A 7,500-nucleotide genomic window follows, 5' to 3' on the forward strand; every position below is an offset into this window, starting at 1 on the left:
GTCAACAAATTCATGAACTTAGACTCTTTTTGGTGTGGCCGCGGAGGAGATGGTCTCCTCGTTAATCTCGGTCTTGGCACAAGGAATGGAACAAATGTGATAAGTCGACTGACCCTTACAGAGGACTCTGTAGCGTGGATTTTAATAAAACATGCCCTTGGTTCAACTCGCTGGTTGCAGGGTTCGAACCGCCACCACCTCGACCTCATCCACCTTAATGTGATCGGCCAGTGTGTAAATGTTCCCCGTGGGTAAATGAATCTTCAGTCCATATTTGGAAGCAAAGACGAAGGAGTTTCAGCAAATATATGAAAGTAAAGACAAGGACGTAAATAGATAATATGGCAAGCCTAGTTCAGACGTATTTTCCTCAACAAAGAATGCTTGTTTTGAAGGAAAAAACTTCGAGAAAAAGATTCAGGAAATTTCTGAAAATTTAAATAAATCTTATGCAATATGTTCCGATTTAAATGAAATATTGCTCAGTACTGTAGAACATGGAATTGGTCAAAGAAATAAAGATGGATTTTGAATTACAAACTATGTCTTATCATGAGAATAAGATGTTCGCTGGCTGAGCGAGTTAGAGCGTCGCTTCTTGCGACGGAGGTCGAGGTGACGGAGGTTCGAACCCTGCCAATGGCGAGTTGGACCAAGGACATGGTTCATTCAATTCCACGCTACAGAGCTCTTTGTAAGGGGCACCGTTCTAGCCTCCTGAAAAGGGGGAATTCGCAACGTTAAACTTAATCATCATCAAGTAGAGGAGTGTCTGTTAGGAAGATATCAACAAGCACAACTGAACGTGGAGAGTTGAGGCGAGGATCAGCGACAATAGGGAAACAGACGCATGACTGATATAATCACAGACAAAATAAAGAAAATAGCGAGAATACCACATCTATAAAGGAATGTCAACAATGAATAAATAGGTGAATAGTAAACACATAAAAGAATGATAGAACAGAGAGAACGCAATATAACGTAAAGAAAGAAAATATTGAAGGAAAATAAATGTTAACCAATGGCGATCGTTGACAACACTAAAAGTGATGCACAGAACCGGAGACATTTTTCGACAGCGGATGTATTTTGAACAGATGTCCCAAAAACATTCGAAAATGTGGTTGATTTCAAGAAGATATGATGTAAAGCAGAAATGACCTAACATGAACTGAAGAAGACAAAATTAATGTAACCCTATTAATAAAACAAAAACAAAGGCATGGAGGATTGAGGAAATGCTGCAAAGAATTTTAAAATGTAAAAAGAGAGAGAGAGATGATGTCAAGGCAATGAAGGAATTAATTCGAGACAACTCAAGTTATGCTAAGATCTCTGACGCACTACCCACCACTCCGGAGTCAAATCTGTGAATTTCATCTACTCCACCCAGCCACCTCCCTCCACCCTTCCACCACTAAATCAATCTTGATCTCTCCCTTCCCTACCTTTCATCTTGTCTCTCTCAGACTACCCATACCTGCCTCTTCTTCCCTCCCGTCCCTCCCTCCCTCCCTCCTGCAATAATTCCCTTCTCTATTCTTCTTCCTCTTCTCTCTTCTTTTCTCCCTCCTTCCTCTTCCCTCCTCCCTTCTTTCTCTTCTCTCCTCTCTTCTCCTTCATCCCTTTTCCGTCCTTCCTTCTCCATCCTCCCTTTTCCCTCTTCTCTACTGTATCCTCTGTTCTCCTCCCTCCTCCCTTCTTCCTCCTCCTCCTCCCTTCTCGTTCTTCTCTCCCTCTTGCATTAATTCCCTTCTCCATTCTCTCTCTTCTCTTCTCTCTACGACTCCCTCCATCCCTCCCTCATTCCTCCTCCCTCCTACCTGCCTCCTCCCTCCTACCTTCCTCCCTCCTCCCCCTCCTTCCTCCCCCTCCTTCTTCTCTCTTCTCTCCCTCCTGCATTAATTTCCTTTTCCATTTTCCCTCCTCACTCTTCGTCCAACCTCCTCCCTCCTTCTACCTTCCTCCCTCCTCCCTCTTCTCTCCCTCCTGCATTAATTCCCTTCTCCATTCTCCCTCCAACCTCCTCCTTCCTCCTCCCACCTTCCTCATCTCTCCTTCACCCTCCCTCCTCCTACTCCCTCCTGCCTCCTCCCTTTTCCCTCCCTCCTACATTAATTCGTCATTCTCCCTCTTCCCTCCTCCTCCTCCTTCATACACCTCCCTCATCCTTCCTTTCTCTTCCCTCCTCCATACAGCTCCCTCCTCCTCCTACCTCCTCCTGCCTCCTCCTCCTCCTCCATACATCACGCGCCCTGAGCCCTCGTCCCAAATTAAGTTGTCCCCCCGTGGCGGAGGAGGGACCGGGGGGTGGGGGGAAGGGAGTTGGGGGGAGGGCGTAGGGGTAAGGTGGGGGGGGGCAACCACCAGCCATCCGTCTTGAACGATCACGAAGCGATGTTAGGATACCCCTCCATTTCTCCACCCAACCCTCCCCCTCCCCCTCCCCCACATCCTCATCGCTTCCCGAACCCCCCCTTCCCCTCCCCTTGTCCCTTCCCTTCTCCCCTTCCCCTTTGACTCTTCCCTTCCTCTTTTCCCTTTCCCCTCTTCCCTTCCCTTATCACCTTCCCCTTTCCTTTCCTCTTTCCCTTCCCCTTCCCTTCTCCCCTTCCTCTTTCCCATCTCCTTCCCATTCTCCTTCCCCTTCTCCTTACCCTTCTCCTTTCCCTTCCCCTTCCCTTCTCCCTTCCTCTTTCCCTTGCCCTTCTTCTTTTCCTTCCCCTTCCATTACCCCTTACCTTTCCCTTTCTCCTTCCCCTTCCCCTTCCCCTTCCTTTTCTCCTTTCCCTTCCCAATCCTCCTCTTTATTTTTCCACTTTGTTCACCTTTTCCTCTCATTTTTTCTGTCCCCTTATTATTATTATTATTCACTTCTGCTCTTACTCCCTTATTTTTCTTTATCTTAATTGTTCCATTCCTCTTCTTTCTCCGTTTTCCTTCCTTTCCATTTAGCTCTCTTCCTCCTCTTCTGTCCCTCTCCTCTCCTCTCCTCTCCTCCATCATCCTTCTCTCTTACGCTACCTTTAACTTTCCACGTCCTCTTTTGGAAGAGAAAGAGGAGGAGGAGGATGTAGAGGAGGAGGAGAGAAAATGGAGGATGTAGAGGAGGAGGAGGAGAAGAGAAGATGGAGGATGTAAAGCAGGAGGAGAGGAGATGGAGGATGTAGAGGAGGAGGAGAGAAAATGGAGAATGTAGAGGAGGAGGAGAAGAGAAGATGGAGGACGTAGAGTAGGGGGAAGAGGAGGAGGAGGAGAGAAAATGGAGGATGTAAAGCAGGAGGAGAGAAGATGGAGGACGTAGAATAAGGGGAGGAGGAGGAGGAGGAGAGAAAATAGAGGATGTAGAGGAGGAGGAGAGAAGATGGAGGACATAGAGGAAGGGGAGGAAGAGGAGGAGAGAAGATGGAGGACATAGAGGAGGGGAGGAGGAGGAGGAGGAGAGAAGATGAAGGACGAGGAGGGGTAGGAGGAGGAGGAGGAGAGAAGATGAAGGATGTAGAAGAGGAGAAATAGGAAAGAACATGGAGGACGTAGAGGAAGAGGAGACAAAGTAAGAGGCAGGGGGAGAGGAAAAGGGAAGAGGGAAGGGGAAGGAGAAGGGGAATGGGAAGGAGAAGGGGAAGGGGAATGGGAAGGAGAAGGAAAAGAGGAAGGGGAAGGAGAAGGGAAAGAGGAAGGGGAGTAGGGAAGGGAAGGGAAGAGGGAGTGGGTAAGGGGTTAGGGAAAAGGCTAGGGAGTACCCGAGGTGGAGGCGTTGGTCATTTGGTGGGACATTAAGAGAGGGTGGCGGGCCACTAAAAGTGGCCACAATGGCCAATGAAATGGTGTCATCGACGTGGAATATGAGGAAGAAAGATAAAGAGGGAGACAATGAAAGATAGAAGGGGCACGAGAGGAGATAAAAGAAAAAAGAAAGAGGGAGGGAGGGGGGGAGAAGGGGAGGGAGGGAGGGAACGTGAAATGGGGAATAAGTGTTTCGTTAAAGACAAGCAGCGCTTCTCTCTTTTCTTTTGTCTTTTTTCCTTTCCTTCTTTTTTTTCACTTTCATTTTCTTTTTCTTTCTTTTTTCTCTTTTCTTTCTTCCCATCTTTTATCCTTTCCTTCTTTCTTTCCTTCTCTTTCTTTCCTTCCTTCTTTCTTTCCTTCTTTCTTTCCTTTCTTTCCTTCTTTCTTTCTTTCCCTCCTCTTTCATTTTTTTCTTCTCTTTCTTTTTCTTTTTATCTTTCTTTCCTTCTTTCTTTTTCTCTTTCCTTTTCTTTCTATCTTTCTTTCCGTCTTTATTTTTTCTCTTTCTTTTTTCTTTCCTTCCTATATTCCTTCTTTCTTTCCTTCCTTCCTTCTCTCTTTCCTAACCTTCTCCTGAAATGCACCGTCACCTCACATTCCGTCTGGTGATCACGAGGAGGAAATCTTTTGCGAAACTGCAGACGCGTTTTTTTTTTTTCTTCTTCTTTTTATAAAAGTCAATGACAGCGTTGCACCAAAGACCTGTATGACGCGGACACGCCCTCCATCCATCACGAACATTCCCCCCTTTGTATCTGAATGGAAAAGAGCCTTGCGAACTCTCGATCTATCTCTATCTGTCTATGTAGCTCTCTCTCTCTCGCCCTGTCTGTATTGTCTACCTATGTCACTCTCTCGCTCTGAATGTGTCTGTTTATGTAATTCTGGATCTTTCTATATCTACCTGTATGTAACTCTCTCTCGCTCTATCTTTATCCATGTAATTCTCTCTCCCTTTGTCTCTATGTAACTGTGTGCGTATATATAAAATTTTGTGTGTATTTACCTAGTATTTCCCTAGTTGTATTTTGCGGGAAGGGGAGCTATGCTCGTGGTATCCCGTCTTTGTGGCTCGTAGTGTCTAGTTCGCTCTTACTCGTGTATAGTTTTTGCACACACTATTGCTTTGTCCAGTTTGTTCCAGATATTCAACACTCTGCGTGGAAAACTTTTTTTCAGGTGTGTGTGTGTGTGTGTGTGTGTGTGTGTGTGTGTGTGTGTTTGTGTGTGTGTAGTCAGAAGAAAGCGTATCAAGATCTTCCTTAGGATCGAATGGTTTAATGATTTCACCCTTTTTCCTCCTCAGATTCCCCACACGACCTTAATCGGCTTAAATCCGATTTCGGACGGCTGGCTAAGAAAGAAAGAAAGGTAACGCGATTATCTCCTTCACCCTGACGACGTAAGTACTTTACACTTTTTTCCTTTTGGCGGACGTAAAGTGTTTCCATTGGACTCACAAGATCTCCCTCGGTCTGAGAGTCTTTCCTCTTAGCTCGACCTTTTGGCTGCTCGCATGCAACCAGTTGCACGAAACCGATCGCATCAGATGCATTCGCAGTATTCACTTTACGTTTGCCCACCAGCAATCAGGTACCAGCGTTTCCGAAATAACATGTAAAGGAAAAATATATGTTCATGTCAATGCAGTACAAACTAATACTGCTTTCGTAGTGTAGACATCCGTTGCGACCGGTTTCATGCAACTAGTTGCGTATTCCCTGTGCTGTACGGATATGTACATGTAATTCTCAATTACTTGTTACTTCAGAAATTCATGTGCTTGATTGTTAGTGGTCAAACGCACAGGGAATACTGCTTTCAGAGTGTACGCATCCGTTGCGACCGGTTTCGTGCAACCAGTTGCATCGGTGTGCGAGCTGCCTAAGTTACCCGCAAGGCGGAGACTTCGTCGTCGCCTCCTTATCCATCAGTTCCTTTAAGTAGATCCTTGTTCTTCATCCGAGAACGAAAGACAAAACTCACTTCGAGGTCGTCCTAATTCGGCGCCACCATGTACCAAAAGGTCTCTCCCTGAGGCTAAGGTGGTCTGTGGCTCGTGAAGAGGTTGTATTTTGACGTAGTGTTCGTTTGAACGTGGTGTTGCCATGTCCCGGGAAACGACCGTGACATTATCATGTTCAAGTACTTCTGGCGTGTCCAAGTGGAGACCTTTGACGTCACCAAGTGGCCAGTGATGATGCTGTCACGGTCGCATAGGCAAAGCATAACGTCATCATGTTGAAGTCAACACCTATGACGTCATCATGTTTGAGCGAACACCTGTGACGTCATCATGTTCAAATGACCGGCTATGACACTATCATGATCGTACAAACAAACAGTGATGTATTCATGTTCAAGCGAACAAATGTGACATCATGTTCATGTAAATCAGTATGACGTCATGTTCGATTGAACTTATCACACTGTATTAAGCCTCGTTGTTACGGGGCTAGTTTAATAGCCGTTAGTGTTAGCTGCAAGTTAACTTCCCTAAGGGCAAGTAAGTGTTGACATTAGGATAGTTTGGAGGCAAGTTGACTAACGTTCCGTTGACATTGGGAAACTAGAGGGGTAGATTACAAGTCGTTAGCACTAGCGGCCACTAAACTAGTATCAATCAACAAGGCTTTAGCATGAATTTAATCCGTTTAGCCCGTGTTCCCACCTTCAGATGAACGAAATTATGTAGCGTTCGTCAGAATGAGATATATCTGTGACCGCAATGAGCGGGTTGACGGGGAAGAAGGATTTAGTTGAGACAACACACCCCCGTCATTCTGAAGTCCTTCCCTCGGTTGACTAAGATTACCCAGCGTTAGTCACAACCAGTTTTACTAAACGAGTCACCGTGGCGAGGAAGTTAAACTACCTTTCCAAAAACCGCAAGAATTCCTTTTCTTTAAGTAGGTAATCCTGGCGCGTTAAACGTTTCATATTTCCTCGCACCACCCGCCCAACTTTGGCCTCGGCCGTAAGATAAAGAACAGGTTGGAACGAATGGTTATGGAAACGCATGGAGAGAAATGAAACTTGGAAGAGATAGAGATGGAATGGGAGAAGGGTTTGATGGACCGGGAGTGGAAAGGAAAGCGATTGAAGGAGTTGAGAGGGTCAGGTCAAACCGAATACATTAGGAAAGCGGAGGGTTAATGGTTACCCGAGCCTAACTCACGTCTTTTTAAGTTTATGGGTTTGGTGTTTCTCCTCATAGACTCCGACTCTGAGAAAGAACTATGGCCTCCTCGTACCTTCTGCAGAATCCTCCTGCGCTTGCTCAGGCCATCAGAGTAGAAGGAATCTGCAATAATAGCGGACAAGAAACTAGTTCAGGAGAACAAGTATGACATCATGTACAGGCGAACTTATCACACTGTATCATATATACATATACATACATAAATATATATATATATATATATATATATATATATGCAAACTGAGTTTACCACAACAGCATTTTCACAATCATTAATTTTCTTTCTGATGTTCTCCATTTTACTGACAGTAGGTCTTGCTTCCAGAGGATGGACAAAGACAAGCCGTCCAAAATCGTCCATTTTTAGACAACGTTTCGACTATAGGAAGTCATCTTCAGAGAAATTTAAAAATATTACAGCCTTTCACAGACACATAGTACACAATTGACAATCATACACAAGAAACAGGGAACTGTGAAAGGCTGTAATTTACGTAAGATATTCT

General features: G+C 45.2%; 1 long non-coding RNA gene across 2 annotated transcripts in view; it reads left to right on the top strand.

Annotated features, from left to right (window-relative positions):
• LOC143040191 (uncharacterized) overlaps positions 1-7,500 on the top strand; it is a 100,511-nt gene that overhangs the window by 69,510 nt on the left and 23,501 nt on the right. For both annotated transcript variants that reach the window (XR_012967694.1, XR_012967695.1), the window contains exon 2: positions 5,099-5,194. This is a non-coding gene — a long non-coding RNA (uncharacterized LOC143040191). The remainder of the gene's footprint in view (positions 1-5,098; positions 5,195-7,500) is intronic.

The sequence above is a fragment of the Oratosquilla oratoria genome, chromosome 28 (assembly GCF_046742065.1).
Source record: "Oratosquilla oratoria isolate Oo_2021 chromosome 28, ASM4674206v1, whole genome shotgun sequence".
Lineage (NCBI taxonomy): Eukaryota > Metazoa > Arthropoda > Malacostraca > Stomatopoda > Squillidae > Oratosquilla > Oratosquilla oratoria.